A 22,026-nucleotide genomic window follows, 5' to 3' on the forward strand; every position below is an offset into this window, starting at 1 on the left:
TATGTTGATGACATCCTACTCATTGGGAATGACGTAGGGATGTTGCAGTCAACAAAGATATGGTTATCAGGTAGATTCTCGATGAAGGATTTGGGTGAGGCATCCTACATTCTTGGGATACAGATCTATAGAGATAGATCTAAGAGAATGATAGGACTCACTCAATCAACCTACATCGATACCATATTGAAACGGTTTTCAATGGATGGGTCCAAAAGAGGACATCTACCCATGTGTCATGGAGTTTCTCTATCCAAGTCTATGTGTCCCAAGACTGATGCAGAGATAGAGAATATGACACATGTACCATATGCGTCAGCTATAGGTAGTATCATGTATGGGATGATATCTACTAGACCGGATGTAGCATTTGCTCTGAGTGTCACGAGCAGATATCAGTCTAATCCTGGTCAAATGCATTGGAAAGCCGTGAAGGACATTCTTAAGTACTTGCGAAGGACTAAGAATATGTTCATGGTGTATGGAGGACGAGAACTCAAATTGGAAGGCTATACCGACTCTAGCTTCCAAAGTGATGTGGATGACTCGAAGTCAACCTCTGGATTTGTGTTCATGCTCAATGGCGGTGCTGTCTCTTGGAAGAGTTCCAAGCAGGACACCACAGTGGATTCCACCACTGAGGCTGAATACATTGCAGCATGAGCTGCTGCTAAAGAGGCCGTTTGGATGAGGAAGTTCGTCCAAGAGTTGGGCGTCATTCCTGAATTTGTTGGTCCAGTCCCGGTGTACTGTGACAACACGGGTGCCGTTGCTCAAGCAAAGGAACCAAGGTCTCATCAAAGATCCAAACACGTACTGAGGAAATACCACATAATCCGGGAGATTGTGGAAAGAGGAGACATCATTGTCGAACGAGTGGCCTCTGCAGACAATATCGCTGATCCGCTTACTAAGCCCTTGCTAGGACCATTGTTTGACAAACATCGCGAAGCAATGGGTCTACGTAGTATGACTAGTTGGCTATAGGGCAAGTGGGAGATTGTAAGAGTAGGTGCCCAGTGAGCCAACTGTGTGGCTATGGGCTTTGATGACTCTTTGTATAAACAATCTTTTGTTTAATATTATTTACACTTTTATTAATGGCAATGACTTTATATTACTTCATATTGTTATATTGTGATATACTATTGTTGTTTTGATAAAGACCTTGAATATACTATAGTGTATGTAAGATGTGGTAGAACATGGGGATGTCTATCATGAAATACATCTTATAGTCACTGTATATTCTAAAACCGTTCCTAGTCGATTGAGCCGTCCGATAATAAGGATAAGGATCGCTCGAGTTTGAGACTAGCATTTGCGATGCGGAGTACCACGTTTCATTGGTAGGGAACATGGAGATGTTCGAAGCATGCAAATGGATATTCATAGGATGAATAATCGAACTACCCTATCCGGACTTTCCAAGTGGTTATCACTTATCGAGTGGATAAAGTCCGCGGTTTTGGTTGTACACCATTAGTCCTTACGACTTGAAACATCATGGAGACTCTATATGCTAGTGCTGTGCTTTGACTCGTTTACCGACTCTATGGGGGTCATCAGGTGTCGAGATTGGGTACAGTTACGACACATATAGGAGTCAATGCATTGTTGTCAAGGATTCACCACATACTTGCGAGTGTGGATATCCTATGCGATCTGAGGAGATATTAGTGTGACAAATCTCTGGCCAGAGTACTTGATGTGATTTAAGAAATGGTTTCTTAGTAGCACATGCGATGTCACTAATTTGATCTTCAAGATGTATTGCATAGTTATCGAATCTTGAGCGACTCTCGATATACCAATGGTTGTTGATTCGATCGGGATATTTGGATGAAGGGACCGTACTGTACGCTAACCAAAATCTACTGGTTCTTGTAGGCACTATCAGTGATACCTAGGGAATCATGGGGCGATGTTGCTAGGCGCTTTACCTTGATTCGTTGGGCAAGTCGGAAAGTGTTGTTCCGAGTCACAAGGAGTTGTGAGCCCACGGCTAGCTGTATCCCTGAACCATTGAGGGTCACACAGTGTAATGGAGTTTTAATCCCCGTTGAGATAGTTAAATTTAAAGAGTTAAATTTAATGAACTAAGGAGTTGGACTTCTTAAATAAGAGTAAGGGAGTAGGATTTCCTAAAATGACATAGGGATGGACATTTTTGGAAACCACTGAATTCGGATTCAGGAAAATTTATTTTGACTTTAAAATGTGCAGAAATGGTTTCTGTGCACATTGGTGAAATCGGTTCATCAATCGGAGTCACGATGAATTTTATATTAATTTCTGAACGTGCGGGCTTTGCTTGTCGGGCCCTAGCTTATGACTAATGGGCCCTAAGGTGTTAGTGGCCTGCATTATAAATAAGTTATTGCAGTACAGAAATTAAAAACAACAGGTCATTATTTTTGAGACAGAAATTTCGAACCCTCCTCTCTCTCAAAAAGCAATCGGCCGACCCCTCCCTACCTCTGCCCGAGAAATTTCGGTCTGTGATTTTGAATCGCAGTCAGGAATAACGAATCAGATTCGTTTAATCTCTTCGCAGAAAACTTCTGATAGATTTTCTAGTGCAATCTATCAGAGGGATTTAAACCCCATTCGTGGACCTGATTGAAGGAGTTCATCAGTTCCTGGGAGATACAAGAAGCACAGAGAAATCTGTGTGGTGTCCATTAATCTCGCTTCGAGATTGAAGGTAAAATTTAATTAATTGTTATTTGAATTTTACACACACAATAATTTAATCGTTAAACGGTTGATACTCACACTATGGAATTGTTCCATAATAAAATTTTAAACTTCCGCTGCACCGGGTATCAATCGTGATTGATCTGAGAGCCGCGTTTTCCAACAGAGTTTCCCCTTTGAAATCACATACTTTCATTTACACTTGTTCTAGCATGAGGAACTTGTGTCTTGTTTGATTGTATTGGCTTTTGTTAAGGGGCTTATGTGTTATGTTAATGTTATGCATTCATCTTGAGCCAATCTTGTTTTCAGCAGGCAAAACCGCCCTTTTTGTTTAGACGTTTGGGAACTATGATTGAGTGGCCTAGGTCGTAGTCGTTTCGCCTAGTGCTAGCATACTCATTATAGTTGCTCAAAGTCTAGAGGAGTGAGATACTTGGCACCACCTCGATTGGGAGAGTCGGTGAGTTGTTACGTGATCTAATCCTCGGGATCCCAAAAGCACAGCAGCAATCCCTCGTTATCAGATTGATATCCCGGTTTAAAAGACATGCATTCATTATGTCATTATTGATTTCTTTGTTGTATTGAAAGCATGTTGATTATTGTATTAATTGTTATGTTGCTTTTACTGGGAATGTCTTTCTCACTGGTTATCCGGCTGTTGGTTTGTTTTGTATGTGTACTTGGAAACAGGTGGGGCAGGATCAAGTCAGAAGAGGCATGGTTAGCTCTGAGGGAAAGTTGTAGCAGTGAGACTCGGTTTAGAAGTCGTGTCAGCATGTCTACCTAGTGTTGTTAGAACATGTTTAGATATCGAACTTCGTTATTATGTTGTATTGACATGCAAGCTTTGCCGTGTTGTTATCATGGCATGTTCTATTTTGGAGTAGTTGTTAAACTCTAGAACTTCATGTATTAATCAGAGGAACTACATTTATAATGTATGTGTTGATTTGGATTGCATTGGAATAGTTTTAGATGGAGTTGCAAGCATGTTTCCTGCTGTTCTGTTTCTGCTATAGGGGGGCGCCCGAGCTGCAATTTTTAGCAGCCCGAGCGCACCCCACTCTGAGAACTCAGTAGCGCCTCTGTCCAGGGCGCGCTCGAGCGGCGGTTTTTGGCCGCCCGGGCGCTGCCCTCTTTAAATTTTTTTTTTTCCTTTGCTTTCTTTTAGTTCTTAGATCTTGGATGTTTAATTATTGTTTACTCCTTAATTAGATGTTTAGAACCGAGTTCTGGGTCCTCATCCCTGTACTGCAGCAAGTGTGGAGGAAGACACTCACCGGATCAGTGTGTGGGAGTCTTCGGCAATTGTAACACATGTCAGCAACCGGGACACTTCTCTAAGGTGTGCCCTCAACGTAACAAAGATAGAGCTCAGAGTGGGAGTTCGTCTAGACCTGCAGCTCAGCCTGAGAGGCAGTCTTCTGCAGTGCACTCTTTCCAGCCTCAGCAGCAGAACCGACAGGGAGGTAACTCTAGTGCAAATCAGCCTTCGAGACAGCAAGCACGAGTCTTTGCATTGACAGAGGATCAGGCTCAGGCAGCACCTGACGATGTCATAGCAGGTAACTGTTCAATTTTCGGTTATTCTACTCATGTCTTGATAGATACGGGTGCTTCCCATTCTTTTATCTCTGAGAAATTCGTATTGTTGCATGCTTTGCCAACTGAATTGTTGCCTACAGTAGTAGCTATTACTTCACCTTTGGGTGGAGGAATTGTTTCTGTCAGATTAGTCAGGAACTGTGAACTGTGTTTTGAAGGAAATTTGTTAGAATTCGACTATGTTGTACTTGGACTGTCAGACTTTGATTGTATTGTCGGGATAGATGCTTTAACCAAGTACAGGGAGACAGTCGATTGTTTCCAGAAAGTTTTCAGGTTTAGACCGAAAATGGCAGACGAGTGGAAATTCTTTGGTAAGGGTTCTCGATCTAGAATTCCTTTGATTTCAGTGTTATCTATGACTCGTTTGCTACAGAAAGGTGCAAAAGGATTTTTGGTGTATGCAGTTGATGTACTGAAATCTAGCCCAGCTTTGGTCGATATACCAGTGGTTAGACATTTTGCGGACGTGTTTCCGAAAGATGTTCCTGGATTGCCACCTATTCGAGAAATCAAATTCAGCATTGACTTAGTGCCAGGTACTCAACCTATTTCAAAATCTCCTTATCGTATGGCACTTGTTGAATTGAGAGAGTTGAAGGAACAGCTTGAGGATTTGATTTCCAAGGGATACATCAGACCTAGTGTATCGCCTTGGGGTGCTCCGGTGCTTTTTGTTCGGAAGAAGGATGGTTCTATGCGGCTCTGTATTGACTACCGCCAATTGAATCAGGCTACAGTTAAGAACAGGTATCCTTTACCCCGAATAGATGACTTGTTTGATTAGCTGCAGGGTTCTTCCATCTACTCTAAGATTGATCTGAGGTCAGGTTATCACCAGTTGAGAGTGCGTGAGGAAGACGTTCCTAAGACCGCATTCAGGACGAGGTATGGTCATTTCGAGTTTATAGTCATGCCGTTCGGTTTGACTAATGCCCCAGTGGTTTTTATGGGTTTGATGAACCGTATCTTTCAGCATTATTTAGATGAGTTCGTCATTATCTTTATCGATGATATTCTTATCTACTCGAAGAATCGTACTTACCATGCATAGCACTATAGGACCGTACTGCAGATTTTGCGAGTTGAGCAGTTGTTTGCCAAGCTGTCTAAGTGTGAATTCTGGTTAGATCGAGTTGTCTTTCTCGGTCATATTATTTCTGCAGATGGGATTTCAGTCGATCCCAACAAGATCGAAGCGGTTATGAATTGGCCTAGACCGACATCAGTACCTGAGATCCGAAGCTTCATGGGTTTAGCTGGTTATTACCGTCGTTGCATCGAGGGTTTCTCGTCTATTGCCAAGACAATTACCCAGATGACTCAGAAGAATGCGCCTTTTGTTTGGACTACAGATTGTGAGGCTAGCTTTGTTGATCTGAAGAGGAGACTGACCAGTGCTCCAATTCTTTCTATTCCGAAGGGTACTGGAGGTTTCACAGTCTATTGTGATGCTTCTAACCGAGGTTTGGGTTGTGTTCTTATGCAGCATAAGCATGTGGTGGCATATGCATCGAGGCAGCTGAAACCGCACGAGACTCGTTATCCGGTTCTTGATCTTGAACTAGCTGCGATCGTCTTTGCTTTGAAGATCTGGCGTCACTATCTTTATGGTGAGTCCTTCGAGATCTTTTCTGATCATAAGAGTCTTAAGTACTTGTTTTCTCAGGCAGAGCTGAATATGAGACAGAGAAGGTGGTTAGATCTGTTGAAAGATTTCGACTGTGAGATCAAGTATTATCCGGGGAAGTCGAATGCAGTTGCAGATGCGTTGAGCCGAAAGCTTTGTTCTTTATCTCTTTCTACTATTGGTGTTTCTCAGTTGATCGATGATTGTTGCACTTCTGGTTTAGAGTTTGAAACAGATAGGGAGACTATCAGAGTGTTTGCTATTCAAGCCGAACCGGAGTTGTTTATTGCAATCAGAGAAGCACAGAAGTCTGAGCCGATCATTCAGGTTTCAGTAGAGAAAGTCAGATCTGGGCATCTGTCTGAATTCCAGGTTAGAGATGAAGTCTTGTTTGTGAATAACCGTCTTGTTGTGCCTGATGTTCCGGAGTTGAGACAGCGTATTCTCCGGGAGGCTCATTGCAGTCGGTTCAGTATTCATCCGGGAGGTCGTAAGATGTACAACGATCTGAAGAACCAGTTTTGGTGGAAGAGAATGAAGGGCGACGTAGCGAGGTTTGTATCTCGGTGTTTGAACTGTCAGCATGTAAAAGCAGAACGGAAGCGACCAGGAGGTCTGTTGCACAGTTTATCTGTTCCTGAATGGAAATGGGATCACATTTCTATGGATTTCGTCACGAAGCTACCACGATCCGTTCGAGGATGCGATGCCATTTGGGTAGTGATCGGCCGATTGACGAAATCTGCGTGTTTTATTCCGTACAGAATGACGTATCGTCATGATCAGATGGCTGAGTTGTATGTTAGCAGTGTTGTGAGATTGCATGGTGTGCCAAAGTCGATCGTTTCAGACAGAGATCCTAGATTCACTTCTCACTTCTGGCACAGTCTTCAGGGGGCACATGGTACTCGATTGCATCTGAGTACAGCTTATCATCCTCAGACCAATGGACATTTAGAGCGGACTATCCAGACGTTGGAGGATATGCTGCGAGCGGTGGTGCTAGACTTTGGCACTAGTTGGCAGGATTCTTTGCCTCTTGTCGAGTTTTCTTACAACAACAGCTTCCAAGCGAGTATCGGTATGGCGCCTTTCGAGGCTTTGTACGGTAAGAAATGCCGATCTCTGTTGTTTTGGGATGACTTGTCCGAGTCACCAGATTTGGGACCGGATATGCTTAGAGATATGGCAGAGCAGGTTAAGATCATTCAGACCAGAATGAAGTCAGCTCAAGATAGACAGGCGAAGTATGCAAATGTAAGACGTCGACCTCTGAGTTTTGAGCAGGGAGACCGTGTTTTCCTTAAGATTTCTCCGTTCAGAGGCACCGTCAGATTCGGTAAGAGAGGGAAGTTATCTCCGAGATTCATCGGGCCGTACGAGATTCTCGAGAAGATAGGCGATCTTGCCTATAGACTTGCACTTCCTCCGTCTTTATCTGGTATTCACGACGTTTTTCACGTCTCTATGCTGCGAAAGTATCATCCAGATTCTTCTCATATCCTTCAGTCTGACGAAGCCGAGTTAGACGAGACTCTGAGCTACTTTGAACGACCGATTCAGATCCTTGATCGGAAAGAAAAGCAACTCAAAACCAAGTTGATCCCGTTAGTGAAGGTGCAGTGGAGCCGTCACGGCGTCGAGGAAGCAACTTGGGAGACAGAGTCTAGCATGAGACAGCTTTTTAAGAGTTATTCGGATGACGTGAGTTCTTCTTACTGTTTTTAGTTCTTTATTCAATCTTATGAGTTGTGGTTCTCATTGATTTCGAGGACGAAATCTCTCCTTAGTGGGGGAGAATTGTAACGCCCTGTTTTTATCTTAAATGAGTTTATTTGAGTTAATCAGAGATTACAGATTTCTCGAGCCGGTTTGATTTTGATCAGGGTCCTTTTTGCAAATTTTGGAAATTTCAGGGACTAAAATGCAAATATTGATTTTTATATATTATCTACACTTGGATTTGTGTGGAGAAGCCTTCTCCTCCTTCTTCAAGCACTCCTCCTCCATTGTAGACGCCACTTTTGAGCTTTTGAGGTTTGTGATTTCATCCCAGGCTCGATCCGTCCGTTGGAAATTATTTCTGAAGGCAGATTATCGATCACTACAGTGAGAGCTCTGTTATATCGTAAGTTCTTCTTCGATCCGATACATTCTAGTTTTTGGATGTTGTTAGAATCGTTCTAGATTCGAGTATGTTGTTCTTGACAGAGTTCTGATCGTTTATTATCTGTCGGTTTTGAAATAGAGCGACGTTCAGAATTGTTATGATTTTTGGAAGCCATTTTCGAAAATCATGGTTTTGAGATTTGTTGGGCTTGTCTTGTTGTTTTTGTATTAGCATTGAATTGAGTTGTTATCGGTATTGAACTGCCGTCTGCATTGCCGGTTTGTTCAGTTATAGCCGTTATGCCGTCGGTTTGAGTTTTGGGGATTTTGAACCGTTTTTGAGTTGTTGGAACTTGGCTTATAAGTTGATCTTGGTTATTGATCATTCATTTGTCTCCGTACAGATTCGTTTGGAGGTATCAAGCCCAGAGTTAGCAGCTGTTTGATCGTTTCCGAGATTTGAACAAAGAACGGTATAGAGCATTTCCTTGAACCGTTGCCTTGTTGTTGTTAGATTGTATAGTTGTTGATACAGTCTCTTTTGTAGCGTATCCAGAGTTGGAAGCTACTGCATTGAAAGGTAAAAGCAGTCATCATGGCGGGATAGCATACTCGGGACTGTGGTTCTCGAGTTTCCCCTTTGAAATCACATACTTGCATTTACACTTGTTCTACCATGAGGAACTTGTGTCTTGTTTGATTGTATTGGCCTTTGTTAAGGGGCTTATGTGTTATGTTTATGTTATGCATTCATCTTGAGCCAATCTTGTTTTCAGCGGGCAGAACCGCCCTTTTTGTTTAGACGTTTGGGAACTATGATTGAGTGGCCTAGGTCGTAGTCGTTTCTCCTAGTGCTAGCATACTCATTATAGTTGCTCAAAGTCTAGAGGAGTAAGATACGTGGCACCACCTCGATTGGGAGAGTCGGTGAGTTGTTACGTGATCTTATCCTCGGGATCCCAAAAGCACAGCAGCAATCCCTCGTTATCAGATTGATATTCCGGTTTAAAAGACATGCATTCATTATGTCATTATTGATTTCTTTGTTGTATTGAAAGCATGTTGATTGTTGTATTAATTGTTATGTTGCTTTTACTGGGAATGTCTTTCTCACCGGTTATCCGGCTGTTGCTTTGTTTTGTATGTGTACTTGGCAACAGGTGGGGCAGGATCAAGTCAGAAGAGGCATGGTTAGCTCCGAGGGAAAGTTGTAGCAGTGAGACTCGGTTTAGAAGTCGTGTCAGCATGTCTACCTAGTGTTGTTAGAACATGTTTAGATATCGAACATCGTTATTATGTTGTATTGACATGCAAGCTTTGCCGTGTTGTTATCGTGGCATGTTCTATTTTGGAGTAGTTGTTAAACTCTAGAACTTCATGTATTAATCGGAGGAACTGCATTTATAATGTATGTGTTGATTTGGATTGCATTGGAATAGTTTTAGATGGAGTTGCAAGCATGTTTCCTGTTGTTCTGTTTCTGCTGTAGGGGGGCGCCCGAGCTGCAATTTTTAGCAGCCCGAGCGCACCCCACTCTGAGAACTCAGTAGCGCCTCTGTCCAGGGCGCGCTCGAGCGGCGGTTTTTGGCCGCCCGAGCGCTGCCATCTTTAAAAAAAATATTTTTTTTTTCCTTTGCTTGCTTTTAGTTCTTAGATCTTGGATGTTTAATTATTGTTTACTCCTTAATTAGATGTTTAGAACCGAGGTCTCACAAGTATAGTCAGACAGTGTCTGACACAGTAACAGAGCAGTGCTCGTGTAGCGGATCAGTGCTCGAAGCTGTGGAGCTGCAGCAGGGGTGTACCCCTAGTTGCGGGATAGTCGCCATCAGTGGGCTGACGAAGGACGCAGGTATAGATATGGTCTAGTTAAATTATTTAGAAGTATGCAATAGCTTAGTTAAGGCTTTTAGAGCTTATTGAATGATGCATAGGTATTTGCATTGTAGACTTGATGATAGGCTTGGAACCTAGAGTGGGACTACTAGGAATGCCTTAGAAAGGTACGTAAGTACTGACTGAGATTGCCAGCGGATATGCATGCTTATATGTTGCATTTATGTGTTTGCATGTTATTATTGTTAGCGGCATGTGCATATCATCTTGTGCCTGAACATCTGTATATCTTTCGAGATGAGCTAGTAAGGGTTGCTCAGCCTTGTTAGGACGTTTGATATCGAGTACCCTTAGGTACTGATACCTAGAGGACTTCATGGTCCGCGTCCGTGATTCGGGAATGAGTGGTCGCACACAGTGGTTAGCTATCCCGATGTGACGAGCTTATATCCCAGGCGCCAGTCTGAGCAGTTCGTATACAGTTATCCCAGATATGGATACCCTGTCATTTGCATGCATCATATTTGTATGTTTATCCATGCTTTCGTATTGAGTTTAGCGCTCACGTCCAGTATTTTCTATGTATCTGGATACCCTATTCGACGAGGCAGGTGTAGGTGCAGGATTGAGCACCAGGAGCCTGGAGGACCCAGAGACCTTGAAGACAACAGTATTTAGCTGTAGGTTTTTATCTAAGTAATTCGATTGGATTGTATAAATCGAGTTTGTTAGCCGGTTGTATTCTGCCAGTCTGCTTGTATTTAGTCTTTCGCAGCCATTTTATTTAATGCATGCTTAATTATGCTCTTAACTCTGATTAGGTAGTGGATCCGGGATGGGTCGCTACATTTATTGGTATCAGAGCTGCATGCAAGGGACTTAGAAAATGATAATCAGATTATTGATTATCCTTATAGGATTGATGAGACATTGCGAAAGAAGATTTGGTTCTTCATTGACGAGGTTTGCGGCAGAAATCTTTACTATAAGGAATGCAACAGTGATGAGAACACCAGTAGTAGCATATCAATAGATATATTGACTGTTGTGTACGGATCATCATTCGGTGCATTGGGATGCTGATCGAAGAACATATGGATTCCAGCCGGGAAAGACTGGAAGAGAAAAACGAGTATATCGTGTCAGATACCTTTGAGGGCTTTTTGGAACGAATGGTGTGCAATAACCCATCTGGTTTCAGCCCGAAGAGATTCTCCACTCATAGTTGGAGAGACTGTCAGATAGACCTTCACAGGAGATACCTTGAGTTCCTAAGGCATGACAGGTTTCTAGCATAAGGTCTGTAAACTCGTGCAGAACATGGTTTTGCCGGTATGCATGTATCGATGCTTTTGGTAGGCATAAGGGAAACTTCATGTTCAAAAGCATGATTTGGATACAAGAAGAACGCTGATCGTAGATCGCGAGCAAAAGAAGTTGACTGACGTGCACTGACATAGAGCATAGCTGGTTAGCTATCACGTGCCATTTCTCCGGAGTTCTTCGCTGGAGGACATGTAGAGAGACTTGGACGGAAGTATGCTTGTATGGATGCGTGTGTCGATTGGAAGCTCCATGCTCAAGGAGCAAAGACATGTTCGATGATTTTAAATACTATATTAATGTATTTGTAAACAGTATTTTAAATACTGCTGACTTTGACTTAGTTAGCTATCTTTGATGTTATTTGTTTATACTTATTTCCTAGGAATGCTTTAATTGTATATTTTTCGATACCCTAGCTGTTCTGATGTTCTTATTACCTTTGTATAGCCTTTTGGGGAGGTCTTGGCCTAGTCCCCCTCCTCCGTTAGGTTTTATTTGTATCGATTTTTTATGTTTATATACAGGTAGAGGTCTGCCTAACCCCTCGCTTCCGGCGGTGTTTTTTTTTTTTAAAAAAAAAAAAGTAATGATACATGTGTTACTTATTCAGCAATTCGTGATTGATTGCAAGTAATTTTATAAAGTTTGGCTTAGAATTATTTGATTTGTAATCAACTAGGATAGCTCATGGATTTTGAGTAAGCCAGCAGTAACAGATTGACATGGGGTTAGTCTAGGTGTTTTCCTAGGATTGACCTAATTAGTCGTTCGACTGGGTTAGTGCCAGTGATGAGGTGATTCATCTGGGGGCATGGAAATTTTGATCTTGTTTGAAATTTAGAGTTTCGTTCTAGGTTGTTTTCGTAGAACAGTAGCTTGATTGACCTTCATAGGTTGGGAATTCGTGATGATGGGATTTCATCAGGAACCAAGTTGAGTATATACCGAGAGTTGTTGACTATGATCATGACTAGACATGATGGGGCGCGAACCTATGCCACTGTTACTCTGGGAGTCTTTTGTACTTTGGAGGTTATCTGGGAGCCTTCGTGCTTCAGGATTGGCGGTGGGAAGGCTACCTAGTCTAGAGTTTTGGTAACAGTCACGACGGGGTATGACATTGGATTAGATGCCTGGTTAGGTATCAGCGGTTTAGATATCGTCTGGCTTTCGTCAGAGATATTGGTTGGTATTTCCTTGGCAAGTGCGTACTCTAAGCAGATAGCTTTAGTCTATGGGATACTTCTAGACTAGTGGATCTAGTCGGTGGTTGGATGCTCTTGTGATAGGGGCTATCTGTGAGACCTCGTTTCTAATCCACTAATATTAGATAAGCAAGCGATATGTAAACAAGAAACCAATAATATATATATATATATTTTTTTTTTTAAAAGGAGGCTCGCGCGCCCGCGCTGACATCAGCAGCCCGTGCCTAAGGAAGCGTGCCCGTGCTTATGCTTTGCAAAGACTAGCGCACCCGCGCTCTAAATAAGAGCGCCCGCGCCCATACCTCGCAAGGATGCCGCGCGCCCGCGCCGTCCCCTCGCCCAGAAAAGTGAAAGCACTGAAATTTACTCAATCAAAACCTAAACACTAGCATTAAGAGTATTTGACATGCCAAAACAATACAAGAAAGGTTTAGGGAAGAGAAACATTCAATACGGTAGTACCTACATCGATTCTTGCTTACAAAACAATTACGAGAAGTTCAAATGACTAAACATGTTCGCAAAACATAACTAGGTTGACATGCTGGTTCGACTTCTAAACGAGTCTCACTTCTATCTCTTGCTCTGGACGCTAACCAGGTTTATGCTGACTTGATCCTGCCCTTCCTGTTGCCAAGTACACATACAAAACAAAGCAACAGCCGGATAACCGGTGAGAATGATAATCCCAGTAAAATCAACATATCAAGTAATACAACAATAAACATGCTTTCAAGACAACAACACAATCAATAATAACGTAGTGAAATGCATGTCTTTAAACCGGGATATCAAGTCTGATAAACAAAGGATTGCTGTTGTGCTTTTTGGGATCCCGAGGATGAGATCATGTGACGACTCACCGACTCTCCCAATCGAGGTGGTGCCACATATCTCGCTCCTCTAGACTTTGAACAACCATAATGAGTATGCTAGCACTAGGCGATACGACTACGACCTAGGCCACTCAATCATAGTTCCCAAACGTCCAAACAAAAAGAGCGGTTCTGCCCGCTGAATCAACGTAGGCTCAAGATGAATGCAGAACAAAAACATAAACATAAGCCACATAAACAAATCAAATAACAACCCAAAATACAAGTTCCACATGCTAGAACAAGTATTGATGCAATATGTGATTTGAAAGGGAAACTCGAGAACCAACTGTCCCGAGTATGCTATCCTGCTACGATGACTGCTTTTACCTTTCAATGTCATAGATCCAACTCCGGACAAGCTACAACAAAAGATTGTATCAATGACTATACAACCTAAACAACAACAATGGTTCAAGGTAAAACTCTTTACCGATCTTCGTCCAACTCTTGACGATCAAAATGCTGTTAACTCTGGCTTGAAAAACTCCAAACGAATCTGTCCAGAGACAAAAAGTGATCAACAACAACGTTCAACTCAAGCAAAAGTCCAACAACCCAAAAACGGTTCAAATCTCTAAAACTCAAACCGGCGGCATAACGGCTATAACTGAACAAACCGACAACGCAGACATCAGTTCAATATTGATAACAACTCATAACAAAGCCAATACACCCATATCAAGGCAATTCCAACAAATCTCAAAACCACATTTTCGAAAATGTCTTCCAAAAATCATAACAAATCCGAATGTCGCTCTAATTCAAAACCGACAGATAATAAACGATCAGAACTCTGTAGAGAATAACATACTCGAATCTCAAACGATTCTAACAACATCCAAAAACTAGAATGTATCCGATCAAAGAAGAACTTACAATATAACGGAGCTCTCGCTGTAGTGATCGATAATCTGCCTTCAGAAATAATTTCCAACGGCCGGATCGAGCTCGGACTGAAATCTGGGAGCTTGGAGAAACGTTTAAAGCGTTTCAATGGAGGGGAGGCGGCTAAGGGAAGGTGATGAATGAATAATACAAGTCATTTACCTTATAAATATCTAATAAAACCGATATTTGCATTTTAGTCCCTGAAAAATCCAAAATTTGCAAAATAGACCCTGATCAAAATCGAGTCGGCTCGTGAACTCTGTAATCTCCGATTAACTCAAATAAACTCATTTAAGATAAAAACGGGGCGTTACAATTCTCCCCCACTAAGAAGAGATTTCGTCCTCGAAATCAACAAGAACCACAACTCATAAGATAGAATAAAAAACTAAAGACAGTAAGAAGAACTCACGTCATCTGAATAACTCCAAAAATCGATGTCTCATGTCAGATTCTGTCTCCCAAGTCGCTTCCTCGATGCCGTGACGGCTCCACTGCACTTTCACTAACGGGATCGACTTGGTTCTGAGTTGTTTCTCCTTCCGATCAAGGATCTGAATCGGTCGCTCAAAGTAGCTCAGAGTCTCGTCTAACTCGGCTTCGTCAGGCTGAAGGATATGAGAAATATCTGGTTGATACTTTCGCAGCACAGAGACGTGAAAAACGTCGTGAATACCAGATAAAGACGGAGGAAGTGCAAGTCTGTAGGCAAGATCGCCTATCTTCTCGAGAATCTCGTACGGCCCAATGAATCTCGGAGATAACTTCCCTCTCTTACCGAATCTGACAGTGCCTCTGAAAGGTGAAATCTTCAGAAAGACTCGGTCTCCCTGATCAAAACTCAGAGGTCTACGCCTGACATTCGCATACTTCGCCTGTATATCTTGAGCTGACTTCATTCTGGTCTGAATGATCTTAACCTGCTCTGCCATATCTCTAAGCATCTCCGGTCCCAAATCTGGTGACTCGGACAATTCATTCCAAAACAACGGAGATCGGCACTTTCTACCATACAAAGCCTCAAAAGGCGCCATACCGATACTCGCTTGGAAGCTGTTGTTGTAAGAAAACTCGACAAGAGGAAAAGAATCCTGCCAACTAGTGCCAAAGTCTAGCACTACCGCTCGCAGCATATCCTCTAACGTCTGGATAGTTCGCTCTGACTGTCCATCGGTCTGAGGATGATAAGCTGTACTCAGATGCAATCGAGTACCAAGTGCCCCATGAAGACTGTGCCAGAAGTGAGAAGTGAATATAGGATCTCTGTCTGAAACGATCGACTTCGGCACACCATGCAGTCTCACAACATTGCTAACATACAACTCATCCATCTGATCATGACGATACGTCATCCTGTACGGAATAAAACACGCAGAATTCGTCAATCGATCGATCACTACCCAAATGGAATCGCATCCTCGAACGGATCGTGGTAGCTTCGTGACGAAATCCATGGAAATGTGATCCTACTTCCATTCAAGAACAGATAGACTGTGCAACAGACCTCCTGGTCGCTTCCATTCTGCTTTCACCTGCTGACAATTCAAACACCGAGATACAAACCTCGCTACGTCGCTCTTCATTCTCTTCCACCAAAACTGAATCTTCAGATCGTTGTACATCTTACGACCTCCAGGATGAATACTAAACCGACTGCAATGAGCCTCTCAAAGAATATGCTGCCTCAACTCCGAAATATCAGGCACAACAATACGGTTAATCACATACAGTACATCATCTCTAACCTGGAATTCAGACTGATGTCCAGATCTGACTTTCTCTACTAAAACCTGAATGCTCGGCTCAGACTTCTGTGCTTTTCTGATTGCAAAAAATAACTCCGGTTCGGCTTGAATAGCAAACACTCTGATAGTCTCCATATCTGTTTCAAACTCTAAACCAGAAGTGCAACAATCATCGATCAACTGAGAAACACCAATAGTAGAAAGAGATAAGGAACAAAGCTTTCGGCTCAAGGCATCTGCAACTGCATTCGACTTCCCCGGATAATACTTGATTTCACAGTCGAAATCCTTCAACAGGTCTAACAATCTTCTCTGTCTCATATTCAGCTCTGCCTGTGAAAACAAGTACTTAAGGCTCTTATGGTCAGAAAATATCTCGAAAGACTCACCATACAGATAGTGACGCCAGATCTTCAGGGCAAAGACGATCACAGCTAGTTCAAGATCATGAACCGGATAACGAGTCTCGTGCGGTTTCAGCTATCTCGATGCATACGCTATCACATGCTTATGCTGCATAAGAACACAACCCAAGCCTCGGTTAGAGGCATCACAATAGACTGTGAAACCTCCAGTACCCTTCGGAATAGAAAGAATTGGAGAACTGGTCAGTCTCCTCTTCAGATCAACAAAGCTAGCCTCACAATCTGCAGTCCAGACAAAAAGCGCATTCTTCTGAGTCAGCTGGGTAATTGGCTTGGCAATAGACGAGAAACCCTCGATGAAACGACGATAATAACCAGCTAAACCCATGAAGCATCGGATCTCTGGCATTGAAGTAGGTCTAGGCCAATTCATAACAGCTTCAATCTTGCTGGGATCGACAGAAATCCCATCTTCAAAAATAATATGACCGAGAAAGACAACTCGATCTAACCAGAATTCACACTTAGACAGCTTGGCAAACAACTGCTCAACTCGTAAAATCTGTAGTACGGTCCTCAAGTGCTCTGCATGGTCAGTACGGTTCTTCGAGTTGATAAGAATATCATCGATAAAGATAATGACGAACTCATCTAAAAAACGCTGAAAGATACGGTTCATCAAACCCATAAAAACCGCTGGAGCGTTAGTCAAACCGAACGACATGACTATAAACTCAAAATGACCATACCTCGTTCTGAATGCGGTCTTAGGAACGTCTTCCTCTCGCACTCTCAACTAGTGATAACCTGACCTCAGATCAATCTTAGAGTAGACAGAAGAACCTTACAGTTGATCAAAAAGTTCATCTATTCGGGGTAAAGGATACCTGTTCTTAACTGTAGCCTGATTCAATTGGCGGTAGTCGATACAGAGCCGCATAAAACCATCCTTCTTCCGAACAAAAAGCACAGGAGCACCCCAAGGTGATACACTAGGTCTGATGTATCCCTTGGCAATCAAATCCTCAAGCTGCTCCTTCAACTCTCTCAATTCAATAAGTGTCATACGATAAGGAGCTTTTGAAATAGGTTGAGTACCTGGCACCAAATCGATGCTGAATTCGATCTCTCGAATATGTGGAAATCCAGGAACATCTTCCAGAAACACATCAGCAAAATCTCTAACCACTGGTAAGTCAACCAAAGCTGGGCTAGATTTCAGTACGTCAACCGCATAAACCAAAAATCCTTCTGCACCTCTCTGTAACAAACGAGTCATAGATAACACTGAAATCAAAGGAATTTTAGATCGAGAACCCTTACCAAAGAATTTCCACTCGTCTGCCATTTCAGGTTTGAACCTGACAACCTTAAAAAATAATCAATTGTTGCCCTGTACTTGGTCAAAGCATCTATACCGACAATACAATCAAAATTTGACAACCCAAGCACAATACGGTCGAATTCTAACAAATTTCCCTCAAAACAAAGTTCACAGTTCCTGACTAGTCTGACAGAAACAATTCCTCCACCCAAAGGTGAAGTAACAGCTACTACTGTAGGCAACAATTCAGTTGGCAAAGCATGAAATAACACAAATTTCTCAGAGATAAAGGAATGGGAAGCACCTGTATCTATCAAAACATGAGCAGAATAACCAAAAATCGAACAGTTACCTGCTATAACATCGTCAGGTGCTGCCTGAGCCTGATCCTCTATCAAAGAAAAGACTCGTGCCTGCTGTCTCGGAGGCTGGTTCGCACTAGAGTTACCTCCCTGTCAGTTCTGCTGCTGAGGCTGGAAAGAGTGCACTGCAGAAGACTGCCTCTCGGGTTGAGCTGCAGGTCGAGATGAACTTCCACTCTGAGCTCTATCAGTGTTACACTGAGGGCACACCTTAGAGAAGTGTCCCGGTTGCTGACAGGTGTTACAATTACTGAAGACTCCCACACACTGATCCGATGAGTGTCTTCCCCCACACTTGCTGCAGTACATGGCTGAAGATCCAGAACTCTGTCCGAAACCGAATTGCTTCGAACCACTGAAACTAGAAGAACTGTTCCCCTGCCTCTTGAACTGTTTACCTCTTGCTTTGTACTGATCTTTTCTGTTTCCCCCACTGTTTCCACCTTCATACCTTTGCTGCTGGTTCTGATGCTGCGGTGGCTGATTCTGATACTGAGATGGTGGGTTCTGATACTGCCTCTGTTGCTGAGGTGCTACCTGGTTACCTCTTTGCCTCCACAAGCCTGCTTCTGCTCCCTTTGCGTAATTCATGGCATCCGCAAAGTTGTTAGGCCTGTTGGTGTTTACCAACGTGAAGACGTCGGGGTTCAAACCATTGATGAACTGATCTGCCTTAGCTTCTTCATCTCCGGCAATTAACGGTGCAAAACGCAACAGACTATCGAACTTAGCCACGTACTCTTCAATGTTCAGATTCCCTTGCCTCAGATTGGCAAACTCTGCTCCCTTATCTTTGCGATACGAGATAAGGAAAAACCGCTTTTAAAACTCAGATTTAAAAAGAGTCCAAGTAACTTTCGTACCTCTACTCTCCATTGCTTTCTTTGTCATGATCCATCAGCTCTTAGCAACCCCACGTAGCTGATGAATGACTAACCTGATTCTGCGGTAATCTGTGTAATCAATGGAATCGAACAGCTGATCAACATCATCCAACCAACTCTCGCAGTCAACTGGATTTTCTGAACCCATCAATAACGGCGGATTGAACGACTGAAACCTCTTCAGCAAGGTTTCCATAGGCGTTGCTGAAGCATCCAACTGATCAACTTCAGTGCTAGCTTGCTCAGTCGCAGGGATAACTGGTGGTGTGTTTCTGTTTATCACTCGACGAGGACACATCTGAATAACAAAGGTTAGGACACGAGATATCTCAATCTCTACAATCAGTGCCCTTACAACCTCTTGGAATACCGGATACCAGTCGATAACAGAAACAATTATATCTCAAGTAGATCATGCTTTATAAATTTAAATCACAAAACCATGTAATTCAATAATTCTCAACAATAAAGTATGCTCGCATGGAATTAAGTACACAGTTAAAATAATTCAAACACATGCGAGGAGCCAATACACGCAGACTCGATCTACCCGCTCACTCTAGTTCAACCAAAAATCTTATCTCTCTGATACCACTTAATGTGAGACCTCGTTTCTAATCCACTAATATCAGAGAAGCAAGCGATATGTAAACAAGAAACCAATAATATATATATATATATTTTTTTTTAAAAGGAGGCTCGCGCGCCCGCGCTGACATCAGCGCGCCCGCGCCTAAGTCTCGCAAATACCAGCGCGCCCGCGCTTATGCTGCGCAAATACTAGTGCGCCCGCGTCCATACCTCGCAAGGAGGCCGCGCGCCCGCTCCAACAAACGCACGCCTGCGCCGTCCCCTCGCCCAGAAAAGTGAAAGCACTGAAAGTACCTACATCGATTCTTGCTTACAAAACAATTACGAGAAGTTCGATTGACTAAACATGTTTGCAAAACATAACTAGGTTGACATGCTGGTTCGACTTCTAAACGAGTCTCACTTCTATCTCTTGCTCTGGACGCTAACCAGGTCTATGCTGACTTGATCCTGCCCTTCCTGTTGCCAAGTACACATACAAAACAAAGCAACAGCCAGATAACCGGTGAGAATGATAATCCCAGTAAAAGCAACATATCAAATAATACAACAATAAACATGCTTCCAAGACAACAACACAATCAATAACAACGTAATGAAATGCATGTCTTTAAACCGGGATATCAAGTTTGATAAACAAAGGATTGCTGCTGTGCTTTTTGGGATCCCGAGGATGAGATCATGTGATGACTCACCGACTCTCCCAATCGAGGTGGTGCCACATATCTCGCTCCTCTAGACTTTGAGCAACCATAATGAGTATGCTAGCACTAGGCGATACGACTACGACCTAGGCCACTCAATCATAGTTTCCAAACGTCCAAACAAAAAGGGCGGTTCTGGCCGCTGAATTAACGTAGGCTCAAGATGAATGCAGAACAGAAACATAAACATAAGCCACATAAACAACTCAAATAACAACCCAAAATACAAGTTCCACATGCTAGAACAAGTATTGATGCAATATGTGATTTGAAAGGGAAACTCGAGAACCAACTGTCCCGAGTATGCTATCCCGCTACGATGACTGCTTTTACCTTTCAATGTCATAGATCCAACTCCGGACAAGCTACAACAAAAGATTGTATCAATGACTACACAACCTAAACAACAACAACGGTTCAAGGTAAAACTCTTTACCGATCTTCATCCAACTCTTGACGATCAAAATGCTGTTAACTCAGGCTTGAAAAACTCCAAACGAATCTGTCCAGAGACAAAAAGTGATCAACAACAACGTTCAACTCAAGCAAAAGTCCAACAACCCAAAAATGGTTCAAATCTCTAAAACTCAAACCGGCGGCATAACGGCTATAACTGAACAAACCGACAACGCAGACAACAGTTCAATATTGATAACAACTCATAACAAAGTCAATACACCCATATCAAGGCAATTCCAACAAATCTCAAAACCACATTTTCGAAAATGGCTTCCAAAAATCATAACAAATCCGGACGTCGCTCTAATTCAAAACCGATAGATAATAAACGATCAGAACTCTGTCTAGAACAATATACTAGAATCTAAATCGATTCTAACAACCTCCGAAACACAAAACATATCCGATCGGAGAAATACTTACAATATAACAGAGCTCTCACTTCAGTGATCGATAATCTGCCTTCAGAATTAATTTCTAACGGACGGATCGACCGGAAAACGAGATTGGAAAAGCTTGAAAGGCATTTCCCCAAGCTTCAATGGTGCTTCACGGTTTGGGGAGGAAGAGGAAGACCTTTCCCAATCAATTCCAACTGTAGATAATATATAAAATCCAATAATTGCGTTTTAGTCCTTGAAAAATCCAATTTTTGCAAAAAGGACCCTGATCAAAATCAAGTCGGCTCGTGAACTCTGTAATCTCCGATTAACTCAAATAAACTATTTAAGATAAAAACAGGGTGTTACACTATCCAAAAGATGGCTTTGTGAACTGTATGGAACATTGACTTGGGGATGAGTATTTTTCAGCAATGAAGGTTTCCTTAATGGATTATATCCGATGCTAAGGATTGTATAGGACTATTTGAGACGTGGGGGAAGCATGATTTATGCCAGTGTACTTGGTGGTGATTTCAGGAGGGACATCGTGGCAGGCTACCTCAATCTTGTTTTGTTTCAGTCTTAGTGAGGGATATAATTATCAGGAACATGTTCAACGATAGTTGAAATCTTTCGGACTGATATCACGTCTTGTGTTTGGCAAGTCCTAACGATCATCTTGAATGAACATAGACAGTGGATAGTATGTCTAGACTGGTGCAGACTTGGCACTAGTGACTACTCGTAGCAGCTGTTTGACTCTGTTAGAGATAGATGATGCGATTCTTTTTGATTTCCAGTATTGGGTATTAGCGGACGTATGACGGTGAGATCATCGATAATGATCGAGCCATGAGAGTTTCATTGATCAACGATTGTCTGATTGGAACTAGTACCGTCAGGCATGGAGAGAGCTACAATATATCTATTTGATTGATCAGATTATTCCAATCGGTACTGATTGGGATATAGTGAATCAAGGAGTACTGGGAATAGTACTTAAGTATGGTATGCTTTGATATA

This window comes from Henckelia pumila, chromosome 3 (genome assembly GCF_033568475.1).
Source record: "Henckelia pumila isolate YLH828 chromosome 3, ASM3356847v2, whole genome shotgun sequence".
Classification (NCBI taxonomy): Eukaryota; Viridiplantae; Streptophyta; class Magnoliopsida; order Lamiales; family Gesneriaceae; genus Henckelia; species Henckelia pumila.